The following is a 14,445-nucleotide window of genomic DNA, read 5'->3' as shown; positions in this document are numbered from 1 at the left end:
CTGACATTATAATAATATCTCATATAACGAACTTCGGACATTTAGAAATTAATACTAAGTAACTTATTTTAGCCGCACAAAATACTTTATACTATTTTATAAATAGGCATGTTCTAAAATTAATTTTACCAGAGATTAAAAAACTACAAAAGAATGAACAATTTTTTTTACACATAATAAAATAATATTAAAGCATAGTTTCTGATCTAGTTTGAGGAAGTTCGACCGACTATTTGATTATCTCACATGAAAAGTGGTCTCATAAACAGCTTCAGTTAATGCAGTAAAATTATTAATTTCAATGCTAAGATATATTATAGCAAGTTAGTTGTAAAGTTAAAAACTTAACTTTTTAAACTATACGCTTTGTAGTAGAATGCCATTAAATAGTATTTGACTTGGAATAACCTTTAGGAAACTAAACCTTAAATTTACATTTTATTTTTTTTTTAAATTGAATTCAAAAAAATAAGTCTAAAGTTTTACAGTTAATTCTGTTAACAGAAAGTAATCGATTAAAAATTTTTTTAATTAGGTTAAAATTTTGTTTTGTAACTGTAGCAGTCTTTTTGATGGCTTATTTAATACTGTTTAAATTTATTTTTTCTCTATTTATTAGCCTATAATAATTTACCAGAATAAAATAGTGAAAAACTAAAAGCTAGTGTTGAACTATTAAAATAAACAACATATTCTAATTGCTAATATATTAAAAATTAAGATAAAACAAAAAAACAGTTGTATTAATAGTTTCAAAATCCTTAATGTATAAATTTTTTTACAATAATAAATCAAGTTAGAAAATAAAATTGAGTTTAAGAGTCTTTTAAATAAAAAAATTGAAGTCATTTTAATTAGAGATCACAAATCTATACTCTTTTAAAACCAAAAAAATATTTGAAATAAAAAATTTAATGGTAATCAAGATTTTTTTATTTATACAGGTTAAACAAATAATAACAAAAGTATGTCAAATAAATTTCTTTTAAACAAATACTTTAATCACTATGCTATAAAAACTTTTAGTGTAATGTAAAACGACAAATATAAACTACAAAATTAACCAGGTTAAAATAAAACTATTAAAATGTTTAAAACATAAATCATTTAATAAATACAGTAGACTTTCGTTTGAGTTCGCACTTTGAACAAAATCAAAAAGTGCAAACTCAAAAATTATTACCACTGTCTTTACAAAATGATAAATTTAAATATGTTATATGCAATAACGTTATGCATATAACATGAAATCAACTAGTTATTAAAAAATTGATCTATATAAGCTATTAAATATTATGTATTTTTTTTTTATTAATACTTAATAGTAATAGACTTTATTTAAGTTAAATTTTAGAAAATATAAGTTTGCATTTTTTTAGGGTAAAAATTGCCAACTCAAGAAGAAGTCTACCGTAATTAATTTTTATTAGGCATTATGCAAACCTGTTGTAGAATAAATAACTTAATAAAAATTTTATTATAAAAAGACTACTTAAATACAATACAAACCAGGTTAAATAAGAAGTGTTTTAAAAGGTTTAATAAAATAAAAAAAACTTTCATAAAATAATGTCTGCTACTCAAGTCTAATAGAATGTGAAGGATGAGGTTCATGACTGCTTGCAAGTTTTTCTAATATGATTCTTAATCAGTAAAATAAAGCCTCCTTTACAAATATCTAGATTAGATCTTTTGCTCAAGATGTTGACAACTGATCTAAAAGCTTTCTCAACAACATAGCTAGAAGGAAAAACTATAAACAACAATCTAAATCCCTCTCAAATGATTGGATACTTTTGCCTTAGTTTTTGTTGAGTCCTAAAGCTTTCATATCGTTCTTTTGAAAAATATACTTTAAGTTCAAGGTCAGTTTGTAAGTCTAAGAAGGATTCCTGTTAGTCGTTTACTTTCAAAAAGATCTGCCTCGAAAAGATCCATATTTTTATCTATATGATAGCTTTTTTGTGTCAAATCGAAATTTTACTACTTAATATGTTGAAATTTTTAAAAACTCCAGATTTTTTGGGTTTTTTTTTTTGCGTAAATTGTCAAATTTCAGATTTTCCAGGTTTCTAGGTTAATTGGCAACCCTGTATAGTTTTATTTCTTAGCCTAACTTAGTAACTTTTTAAAAAACAATTGGAAATATCATGAGGTGATATAAGTATCACCTCATGATATTTCCAATAAAAATAAAAGTATACAGGGTTGCCAGTTTACCTAAAAATTTAATAATATATAACATAGATTTTTACAAATTTATGATCCCAAATAACATATATGTCAGATTATAAAAAGGTGAGAGGGATTCCGATCGTCTATGATCTATATAAATGTTAAATAAGAAAATATATGAATAAAAATATGTAATTTACTTGAAAATAGGAGTCATAAGTACTTGATTTTTTTCTATATTTTACATAAACAAAATAAACTTTTTTTTGTTTAAGTGTTACCTCAGGGTCAAATATTTAGTAGCAAGCTAAAATGAGTAAAATAGCAATATAAAAATTAAAAATTTTATCAAAGCCAAAAATTTTAAAATCGCCCCCTTTTCGCCCCCTTACTAGTTGTCGCCCACCCTTTTTCCCCCTTATTAATTATTGCCCCCCGACTTACTAAAATCTCCCCAGGGGCGATATCGCCCACTTTGAGAAACCCTGATTTAGACTATTAAACTAAAAAATTAAAATTTTAATGAAAGGTAACTAAGCAAATATTAAACACAGTTACTTAAAGATAAGCAGAGGTTTTGCAGAACTCTTGGTACACACATTCATATATATGTATATATATATATATATATATATATAGATAGATATATTTATTTATTTAACTTTAATTTTACGGGAACTAAGCAAATGTCATGAATAATCCTTCTATTTATACTAGTTTTATAACATTTATTTTGTTTTTAACAGTATATGTTTTAAAAATTCGTATATAATATTGACACTTGTATATAGTAAAAAAAACATAATGAGAAAAAAAACTTGATAAAGAATTGTTTGAACTAACTTTAAAATTCCTAAAATGGCAATCGAACCCGGTTCGCTTGGATGAAAGCTAGAAGTCCTAACCACTAGGACTAGACCATGTGTGACTACAACATAATGGTATTTACTACGTTTACAATAAGCATTATGACGTAACAATAAGAACTTAAGTAGTTGTTAAACGATGTGTATGTTGAATTATTAAAACTTTAGCTATAGTTTAGTATAGTTGATTTACGATAATGTTTTTATTTTATTTTTTAAGTTTAATATCCCTGATAACACGAATAAAGTTAGTAAATAAATTAGCAAGTTCACTACTTTTTTTATAAAATCACACTTGCAAAAAAAAATTTTAAAGAAAAAAATATTATAAAAATTTAAAACGTTTCAACTATGATAAAAGTAGTGTTATTTTAAAGTTTGTATCTCAATGCTGATTTAAAAAAAAGTACTATCTTATGTGAACCACGTGTGTTTTTAGGCGTCAATCACACAAACTATAAAAATATTTTTTTTTTAAATTGTACAAAAATTAATCACCAAATGATTTTGTATAACTATTCTAAAATGATATAAAAAACAACTTAATCTTCTTTAACTACTGAAAACTTAAAATTTTTGCAAGCATATCAATAACATAACTAAAAATTATTTTACTAACTGTAGTATAAAGTTCATATCAGGTATATTTTTATTTTTTTGGTGCAGAAAGATTGAAAATGCAAATATTGTCCTTTAAAAAAGGTTTTCTATACACAACGGTACGCAGTTTCGCTTTACTCTTTGTAAATAATATAACTGAAAAAAAAAAGTTTGGCTACTGACTTCTATTTCCTTAGTGAATGAAATTTTTTCATGTAACACGTTTAAGTTACAAAACAAAGCCTCATTACTTTTTTCTGTTGTGAGAAAACTAGACAATCGTCCATGTACCTTATGTAAAGAACTTGGGATGATAACTCTTCAACAAATTTAGATTCTAAATATTAAATAAAGATAATAGCGAACGTAGGCATAAGAGGAGGCCAAATAGCCACTCTGTCTACTTGACTATAAAACTAAAAAAAATTAAAATTAAATATAAATCCTTGGAGTTAAAATATACTTGAAGTAATAAGTGAGTTTATATTTGTTACCGTTTTTAGGTATTACGAAATTAAAATAATTTGATATTTTTAGTTCTATTAACTTTAAGGAATATTTTTTTGCGGTTTGGTTTGCTGTTTCTTTTTATATAACAACATACATAAGTTTTGTATACCAATTTTTCTTTAATGAAGTATGTTGAATTTTTGTAGGTAAGACCATAAGGGGTATGAAAATACTTAAAAAAAGTTAATGCCATAGGAAGTGTAGGTCACTTTATTTACAACTTGATCTTATTTTGTGAGTATTAAGTAAGCTACAAGTTGACTTTTACAGAATTTTTGATTTTAAAGTATTTTTTTAAGATTTTGCTATTTATAGTCGAGAGTTTAATAGGTCTTTAAGGGAGGAGAAAACTAAATTACGAATAAAGAGAAATCACTAAAATCTTATCTACTCCTACGTTTTTATGACTGTGTTAAATAATGAAAGTAAAATGAAATAATGAGAGTTTGAAACACAAATAAATAATATAGCACTCTTGCCCTATATATTAATAAACATTTAAAAAAGAAATCTAATGAAACTTCCTAGCAAAAAGTTTTTTAGAGCATTTAAAGCATTATTGTCAAAATCGAAAGTTTACTAACCAATCAGTCAAAAATATTTTTGAATCAGTCAAAAATATTTTTGATAATTCTTACGAGCTATAATAAATTGATCTTATTCATTTAGTTTTTCAATTCGATAGTTCAATCATTACTATATTAACGTTCCAAACGAAGCCAATCGTCTAAACTTTTAATTTTAGTTTAGTTACGGATCAAAAAGTTGTTATTTTAAAATTATTCAAAAGTAGAACTTTCGATGATGAAATATTGATTAAAAACCAACAAAAAACGAAAAGGTTGTAAAAGAAGTATTTAGCAGTGTTTTTTTTTAACGAACAGAGAAATTAAAAACCAACTCACAATACATTCAACAATATATAACTATTAGAATGTTTCACATACAGTAACCTCTCGCATCTTTACGCACTCGTGACCTTACGCACTCTTGTTTAGTTACGCATTTTAGAGTTTTTAAAAAATAATTCTTTTTTTTTTCAGTATTGCAAAAATTAGGTTTTTTGTATATTTTTAATTTAAAAAATGTTTTGAATGCTACCTCACCTCTCTATATCTTTAGACTTATGTTCCTTCACTAATTGATAAACATTTAGTTATACCTTAGTATATCAGAATGGTGTTAACAAAAGAGATTAAATTAAAATTCTGAAAGAAATATGACTGTGTTAAATAATGAAAGTATAATGAATTAATGAGAGTTTAAAACACAAATAAATAATACAGCACTCTTGCCCTATATATTAATAGACATCTAAAAAAGAAATCTAATGAAACTTCCTAGGAAAAAGTAGCAGTGATACTTAATAAATATATATCTTGCACTAATCACAAATCTCAATGATTTTTTTAGTAAACATATCACTAATTTTCTATTTCTTAAAAATCTACTTTTTCTCAAAATTAGTAAATTTCTTTTAAAGTATTATTATTTTCTATTAATATAAATATTTTAATTTTTTATATATGTATAGTTTTATCTTTTGTTTTCATATTTAGAAATAAAGTAAGCAAATTGTTAAAAGTGGGAAAGTCCCCAGTCTTCTTTAAATAGAAACAATATTAAAGAACAGCCATTATAGTAAGTATATTTGGTACCTCTCGTATCTTTACGATCTCTCATATATTTACGCATTTTTTCTGTGGACACAATGTGCGTAAATAAGCGAGAGGTTACTGTACATAAAGTTCTAATCGACGCATTTCTTAATTGCAATGAATGTAGTTATTATTACGTCACTATGCATTTATTTGTAGAATAAAGTTGCAATAAGCGTCATACGTACAAGTCCTACATGGTCTAGTGGTTAGGATTCCTGGCTTTCACCCAGGCGGCCCGGGTTCGATTCCCGGTGTAGGAACATTTGGCTGTAATCGTATAGTGGTTAGTACTTCACGTTGTGGCCGCGACAACCCAGGTTCGAATCCTGGTTACAGCACTTTTTATGAAGAATGTTAAATATCAATGAAATTAGAGTAATAAAAAATGAAAATAGGTACTTAAATTCACTAGTTAAAAAAAAAAAATACATATTATATAAAAGTTAATTGTAAAAAATTATTTAAGCAATAGTACAAGTGAGAACTAAATTTTCTATTTTTTTCCAGGTTTCAGTGAGAAAAATTCCGACCTTCGGAAATATCAATAAAATAAAAAAACTGCTTTATAAACACTATACAATTTTTTTATAGTGTTTACGTAAATAAAAGTTTTATATATTTTTTAAATATTATATAAATACAAAAAGACGGCATTTCTCAAACTAAACAAAAAAGTAAATGAAAAGTATTGTTTGTTTATAAAAACATGGCTTATGACTTTTAAAAAGTTATACTAATTTTATTTTAATAAGTAATCTTAATAAAACTTTTTGGACTTAGTTTTTAATAAAACTTAACAAACTTGTATTCGGAATTTTCAGTTGATTACATATTTTTGTGGTCCAATTTCCTTACCTCTTTTTAAAACAAAGTTTTGGACAAAGTTTTATTTAATTTGTATTAGTACAAACAAATTAATCACCATAAGTAACTTTAAAAACAGAATAAATATCTAGGTTTTATTAAAAAGTTGTTAACTGTTTTAATACTGTCAGTACAAATTTCAAGGTATAAAGCTCAAAAGTTTTTGATTGTCAACAAGTATGCTTAAACCAAAGTGATGTTTGTAAGCATTGTAGGTTTATAAACGCATAAGGTCGTATCTTGACAAGTCCTCGTTAGTATAGTGGTGAGTATTCCCGCCTGTCACGCGGGCGACCGGGGTTCGATTTCCCGATGGGGAGTTCTTTATAATTTTGTTTAAAGATTTCTCTACTGTTGTTGAAAAACATTTATATCAAAATAAATAAATTGAAAATTGTTATCCATTACAAGGCACCTAAATCATAACAACGACATTTTAGTTTGTTGAAAAAGTTATTAAAAATTAACAATAAATTTGTAATTTTATATATGCTGGCCTCAGTTTATTTCTAAATCTATGAGCTAATCTTGAAGACATAAGTGTGTTATCTTATCTTTAACAGTGATAAGAAAAGTAGCCAAATTAAGTAGTTTAGCTTCTTTATTTTTTAGCTCAATTTCTTTGGTTTAGTCTATAAAAAACACCGTTTGTTCCGTTTGTTCAGGTCTTGCCTTAGGCTGTTGTTATAAATTCTACATCAGGCAGACAGGCAACAAAAAAATATTACCTTTATAAATCATATAATTTGGTTACGAATAACCGACTGCGTGGCCTAATGGATAAGGCGTCTGACTCCTAATCAGAAGATTCCGGGTTCGAGTCCCGGCGTGGTCTTTTTGTAATGTAATTTGAAATTACACATAATTTATTAACTATTAATAACAAATGAGCATACTAAGGATTTGTTTATACTTTAATAAATATATCACCTGAAAAAACTGCTTTAAAACAATTGTTTATATCGTTCTTATATAGAGGACTATCTTGTTATTGTAAATAATAAGTTATTGAAAAATGTATGCTGAAAAATTAAACTAACATCATTTTTCGCAAATTCTAACTGAAAACAAACTACCTTAACAATTTTAATAGAAGTCTTAAGTATATGGTACATAAGTATTGAAATAATTTATCCAATCAAAATTCAAACGATTTACATAATACTAATATTTCAGTGCAATAACCACCTTTAAAAAATGACCACGATGGGACTCGAACCCAAAATCTTCCGGTTCGTAGCCGGACGCCTTATCCATTGGGCCACGCGGCCGGTCTATTGTGGGCTCGTATTAGCAATTATAAATGTTAAGATTTGATGCGCGCGTGAAATATTCACTTCAAACATTTCTCAACTATGCAGCGCAATGCAAATAAATTCGGCTAAATGGTTACGTCACAATGGTAATTGGCTGTTGACTGAGATTATATCGCTGCTAGCTTTCAAGTTCAGCTGTAAGTCTTATTGGCTCGGAAAATTTTTAATGAACTCTTTTCGGTTGCTTTAATTTCACTTTACTAGAAAAAAAGTTATTCTAAAATTTTAATATTTTGATATTTAAAACTTATACTTTATCATAAATTTTATTACCAACAGTCAAATTTTAATTGCTACGTCAAACTTGACTATTAGTTTGTACAGCAATCTTGATAACAATTTACGCCGAAAAAATTGCTTTCTGTTAGTATTTTAAATTATTTTCGTCTTGTGTATATAGAATATACAGAGCAAAAAATAAAATTTTAAGAGTTACAACTAAGTATGTATTTTTAAAATTTATTTATTTCACTTATACTGTGAAGTATAAGTCGTTATACGTTTTAACGAATTCCAACTACAATTAAAAACAAAATATAGTTTATAAAAATTAGAGAACTAGATTTATAGATATAATTAGATTTTACAGGTAAGTTACATATAAATACTTACTTTTTAAAAGGTACTTAGAAAAATGAAGAAAGTTATAAAAGTTTGATAAAGATTTAAGTTTGAATTTTAAAAAACTTTGTTATTAAAAGGTTGTGGGTTTCAAGATAGAATTTCGTAGTATAAACCTACACGTGTTTTTTATAGTATATATACAAAATGCATTTGTAAAAACAGAATGCAAAGTATCAAATAAAAGCTACGTTAATTTGATGCTAAGATAAAGTTATATTCTGGTTTAAGTGTGCTGTAAAATACTATATAGAAGCTCTTGTCGGTTTAATATCAGTATATAAACGCAATTAGCTGCATATAAGACATGTTTCCGTAGTGTAGCGGTTATCACGTTCGCCTAACACGCGAAAGGTCCCCGGTTCGAGCCCGGGCGGAAACATTTTTCATTGAAAAAATAAATAATGATTAAACTGCCAAAACACACATATTATACAACTAAGATAACCTAACTACCATCTATTTTTTCTTTTTTATTGATTACTGAAAAAACAAGTTTTATCAAACTTTAACTATTTACATATATTCACGTATGAGAAGTCAATAATTTTATTTTGCCATTAAATGTAATCAAATGTTTTTAAGCTATAAATCTTAAAATGGTGAGTTTTATATATTTTTTCTATTATTTGTGTAGAAGCATTATAAAAGTAAGTAAAATATCTTGGTGAATAAAAAAATGTTACAACAGTTTTTATTTCTGATTAATGAATCTTAAGCATTAAACCAATTTTCAGACAAAAATGCATTGTACGGAAATCGAACCCGGGCCTCCCGCGTGGCAGGCGAGAATTCTACCACTGAACCAACAATGCATCTATTTTAAATCGGTTTGTGAAGGTTATAAATTATTTTTTACTTATGTGCTTAGTATAGCTGCAAATATTACTTGTTCAATGCTTATATTTTCTTAAAAAGTCCACCATCGCATTATAAGTTTAAAAAAAAAGGTTTTAATTTTTTGCCCATTATGCAGGAAAATATAGTTTTATTCCAAAGAAAAACATTTATGTATTTTTTATTTTCAAAACCCAAGACTTATACCAAAAGTTAATATTATTTGATGTACTTTCTAGTTATATAAAAATATAAACAAAAATTTTGAAATACTTACACAAAAAAAAGTAAATGTCGATTGAAGTTGAAACCAGTATACTAAAATAAAGTTGAAGATTTTTAAAAAAACATAGGAATGTGTTGATTTTTTTTTAAACAATATTTTTAAATAAGATGTAAAAGCTGTTTTTAAATCTTAAAAAAAAGCTTTCAGAAAAAATAATTTTCTAAATAAAGATTTAAGCTTTACAAAATTGCAAAACTTTAATGCCTACAATAATACATAAAGCTAGTATTTTTCTTGTGGTTGTATAAAGTTTACTAAAACATGTGAGAAAAACAAAACTAAACTGAGTCAGCTGAGATTATTAAATGTTGGAAATCAATTAAATCAATCGAATATTTTTTTTTGTGCATTACGTCACAAATAGTTTTTACGCGTAATCAAATCAGCATTTAATAACTAGGGGTAGAACTTTTTATGGGTACTATTTTATGGGCACTATTTTGTGGGTAGAATTGCTGCAATTAAATTTGCCCATGATTTAATGTTTTGTCATTGTTTTGTTATTAAAAAATTACACAAAAAAGTTATAAAATACGTCACGCTGAAAAGTAAATTGAACAATTTTACAAATTTTCTTTTTCTTTTCTAATTCTACAAAATGTAAAGACTACTGCTATAGCTAGTACATGGAGCTCTATTTTTGTAAACATACAAGATAAAGCGTCTAACTGATATTATTTTATTGAAAATTTACATTGAATTATTTTGTTAACTGCAGTTTTTGTTAAATTGTAAAAAAAAGTTTTAGCTGACATGGTCAACTTTTATTATTAACCATATAGTTAACAGTAAAGTCATAGTTATAGACTTAACTGCTTATTTTATAAAACCAGAATTGTGTTTTTTATGAACTATAACCAATATATTATTTTGTGGTGATTTTATGCACAGTAGTGTTGAACAGCCTATAGTTGAAGTCTGCAATTTATTAAATTTTGTTCGAACATAACAATAGTTAGTCATCACAGTTAGCCATAGGGTGGGCAACTTACGGCCCGCGGGTTGGATCCGGTCCGCAGAGTGGTAATTATGAGACCGTCAAAAGTAAAATGATACCCGCAAAGGCGTTAATTTGGCCCGCAAAACCAAGCTTTTGTATTTACATTGCATATATTTTGATTTAACGTTAGTTGTTAAAGCTCAAAAGCTGGCTAAACTACATATGGTGTAACATACTAACTCAACCTTGAAAACGTTAATCTTTGTAAAAAATAAAGGTTGAAGCGGAAATTGTTTTAGTTAAAACAATAAAATTTAAATTTCTTTATAAGTAAAGAAAAGTTTAGGGTATGTTAAGAAGTTTTTTTTTTACTTTTTTTACCTTGTAGAATAAAGTAAATTAGCTTTACTTAAGATAACTATAAGCTTTGAAAAAATAAGCAATACTTGCTGCTTCCAATTTTTAATTAATCTAAAAAAGAAACTAAAGCTTAACTTGAGTTTTTGAATAAAATAGAGTTTTGATTTAGATAATGTTTGAAAAACTTAAATAAAAATGCGTCGACCGGGAGTCGAACCCGGAACTAGTGCTTGGAAGGCACCAATGCTAACCGTTACACCATCGACGCTTGTTATACACTTCAACAAATTTAGTTTTTAAACTTATTTCTAAAAACAACCCATGTGTAAAGCAGTAAACACTACGTAAAACCAGCAGTAAAGCTTAGCATTTAGCAGTATATCTGGAAATAACTTTGTGCTCTTTAATCTATATTTACAATTTAAGTAGCTTTCTTTAAATATTTTAAACAAGTTTTATCTTTGTTAAAGTAATATTAAAACTTCAAAACTTAAATTACTCAAAATACAGGTTTTGTGCATGCTTTTTAAATTTTGTAACTATAATTTTCTTAAAGTTAAAAGTTTTTTTTTTTTAATCATCCAAGCAACATTTTCAAATTTTCGTAGCTATTACAAGCAGAAAATTACTTAAATTTACAATATTCAAGTCACAATAAAATTTAGCTTGATTAAAATGCATCTTAACTTAAGCCCACTTATTACTATTAACCTCATTCTTACTTAAGCAATGTTTACTTTGAAAATCAACTAGAAGAAAGTAGAAAGCTACAAACGATTTTTTTTTACTTTTATTGTTTGTGTTGTTCTTTGATTTTTAAATTTAACTAGAATTTAAACTTTGCCAAAAATTCAAACTTAGTACCATAATTTAACTTGTTTTGTTTTTAGGTAAAAAAATTATTTCAACTATAAGCTTTCATATAAAGCATTTGAGCGGGATTTTAAATTTTAATACCGATTAAAAGCACAAGATTGTTCAAATTTTCAATAATTACGTCACCACCAAAATAAGCTACACCAAATTCAATTAAATTTTAAGCTCACTTCATTAATTACACTTTTGCTTAAGCAATGTTTACTCTGTAAATTATCTAGAAGAAAAAAGAAAGCTACATACAGCTTTGATTATTATTATTATTGTTGTTATATTGATTTTAAAACTTAGCTAAAAATTTAAACTTCTACTAAAACTCAGTCTTAATATTAAAATTTGATTTGTTTAGTTTCTTAAGTAAAAATTTTCAGTAATAATTTGGTTTTATTTAATTTAATTGTTAAATGCTATTTTCCATGACTGTCAAATATATTTTTTTGATTTATTTAAGCACTGACGAGGTCTTTGACCAAAACTTAGTTTGTAAAATAAATTTTTGAAGGAATAAATATATTACTTCTCCTCCAGCAGTTGAGATCTCTCTATTTGTTGAAGTAATATTAAACTTATATTGTTTTAAAGTTGTTAGTACTCGATATAATGCTAGAATTTAGAATGTATTGCAGATTTTACAAACTTTATTACTTTTCTTTATATTGATAAAAGTATGTTAAGGATAAGTTAAAGCTAAACATTAGCTTTTTTTGTGAATACATCCTGTCTTGTACAGTATTATTTAGTTTGAACGACGATGTTTAGACTTTTCATCAGTTTTTCAAATGAATAACTGAACAAAATTACTAAAAATTAGTATCAAAAAAATTAAATATACAAAATAAATTAAATAATAAGCTATATATAATGAGTTATGTATTTAAATTATAAACTACAGTAAAGTTACAGGTTTCATAAATATTCACACATTGTTAAAAGAAAAATACATATTACTAGTCAAAAATTTTGGTGAGCCGGTATTACCCGGTTTAGTTAACTGCTTGTTTAAAATTGAATTATGACGTTTAATTAAAATATTTTCGCTGATCAGGGTCTCAAGTTGTTTCTTAATTCTTTACAAACTTGCAATTTTTATTAATAATTACAAAATTATATGGTATTTTTGATATGTTTACTAATTTCTATACCAGGGTTTCCAAAACTTTTTTTCATATGGCCCCTGTTTGAGTTTTAAAAGCTATTGCCCCTTCCGACTAAATTTCTCAAAAATTTACCTATAAATACACCTAAAACCTTTTGTTTTGCTCTTAACCTTTAACTCCAGAATATCTTGTGTAAGTTTCAAGTTATACCCTCATGGCTCCCCCTTTGACCCCTAAGGGGGCCATATTGCTCACTTTTGAAAACACTGAAAACTTGGAGAACCAATGATCTTCAAAGACTTTTTAAATATATTATTAAATTTCGCTATTCTTTAGATACTAAGGAAAACATAGATGCACAAAGTGAGACAAGTAGAAAAGACGAAACATAACTTTAGTAAGTTGATTATTATTGTTATTACTATTAGAAATTGTTTCAAATATGTTTTCATTATTATATAGAAACGACTTTACTTTTACAACAAAAAAAAAGTTATTTTTAAAAAAAAATTTTAACAGTTTGGATTTATTTTCCATTATTAAACCTAAATAAATTCAGTGTAAATGTTTCGAAAACAGTTGCTTGATAAAAGAAAAGGTTCAAAAGTTCAAATCATTCAAAGCATCGGCGACCTTGGAGAAGTAAAGAATGAAAACTGCGTTGCAAAATACACAGTTACCCAAGTGGACACCTTAGCTGAAAGCGACCAAGGTAAAAGCAATGTGAAGTTTTAGTTTTAGTTGTGATTATTTTGTAAATTTGCTTGCAGCTGGGATGTGTTTGAACGAAGTTGTGTTCGGTAAAGAGTTAGTTGAAAGAAACAGAGAGCAAACTGAATCTGTTCAGAGAAAAGGCTTGAGTAAAAATAAAAAGGTTTAATAGTATATTTTTATAATTAGTTGACAATTACAAGTATTACTAGTAAAAACAAACTTTAGCTAATATATTTGACGTACATCGTTTAAATTAAAATACTGTAAGTAATAAGTACATAAACAGTTTAATTTGATTAACCTAAAAAAGTAAAAAGTATAATGTCAAGTCGTTGCTTATTTAAAACTATTTATCTTAAAAATATTTTACACTGAATTGTTTAAAGACAGTTTATTATTTTTTCATATTAGTTTGTATCATATATAAGTTTAAGTAAACTTAAAAAAAAAAATTAATTTTCAGAAAAAGTCTGTCAAAATGAAACTTGACGAAAATGTACCTTGCTTAGAAGAAGAAGTAAAAATTAAAAATGCACGCACAAAATGGTCGCGATTAAAATCGTTTTTCGGTTATCGACCTAATTAAAAAAATACAAATGTTGTGTGTTTTTTATTCTTTGTTTTAGAAAAAGTAAATTAGACAATTGTTTTTCAGTTCGAAAGTAAACTTGGTTTTTTAAATTGATGTTCGACTATATTGCAAGGGAAAGTTAAGACTTGTA

General features: G+C 26.1%; 5 non-coding genes across 5 annotated transcripts; 3 read left to right on the top strand and 2 right to left on the bottom strand.

Annotated features, from left to right (window-relative positions):
* The first annotated feature begins 6,000 nt into the window (after positions 1-6,000).
* Positions 6,001-6,072, top strand: Trnae-uuc (transfer RNA glutamic acid (anticodon UUC)). The gene has a single exon. It is a non-coding gene; the product is annotated as a tRNA-Glu (tRNA).
* A 1,366-nt stretch (positions 6,073-7,438) lies between these two features.
* Trnar-ccu (transfer RNA arginine (anticodon CCU)) lies at positions 7,439-7,511 on the top strand. Its single transcript has one exon. It is a non-coding gene; the product is annotated as a tRNA-Arg (tRNA).
* A 363-nt stretch (positions 7,512-7,874) lies between these two features.
* Trnar-acg (transfer RNA arginine (anticodon ACG)) lies at positions 7,875-7,947 on the bottom strand. The gene has a single exon. It is a non-coding gene; the product is annotated as a tRNA-Arg (tRNA).
* A 975-nt stretch (positions 7,948-8,922) lies between these two features.
* On the top strand, positions 8,923-8,995 carry Trnav-aac (transfer RNA valine (anticodon AAC)). Its single transcript has one exon. It is a non-coding gene; the product is annotated as a tRNA-Val (tRNA).
* A 2,237-nt stretch (positions 8,996-11,232) lies between these two features.
* Positions 11,233-11,304, bottom strand: Trnag-ucc (transfer RNA glycine (anticodon UCC)). Its single transcript has one exon. It is a non-coding gene; the product is annotated as a tRNA-Gly (tRNA).
* Between the last annotated feature and the right edge of the window lie 3,141 nt (positions 11,305-14,445).

The sequence above is a fragment of the Thalia democratica genome, chromosome 5 (assembly GCF_965202585.1).
Source record: "Thalia democratica chromosome 5, ktThaDemo2.hap1.1, whole genome shotgun sequence".
Taxonomy (NCBI): domain Eukaryota; kingdom Metazoa; phylum Chordata; class Thaliacea; order Salpida; family Salpidae; genus Thalia; species Thalia democratica.
The sequence above is the reverse complement of the archived record's forward strand: the minus strand, read 5'-3'. Positions and strand labels throughout refer to the sequence as shown.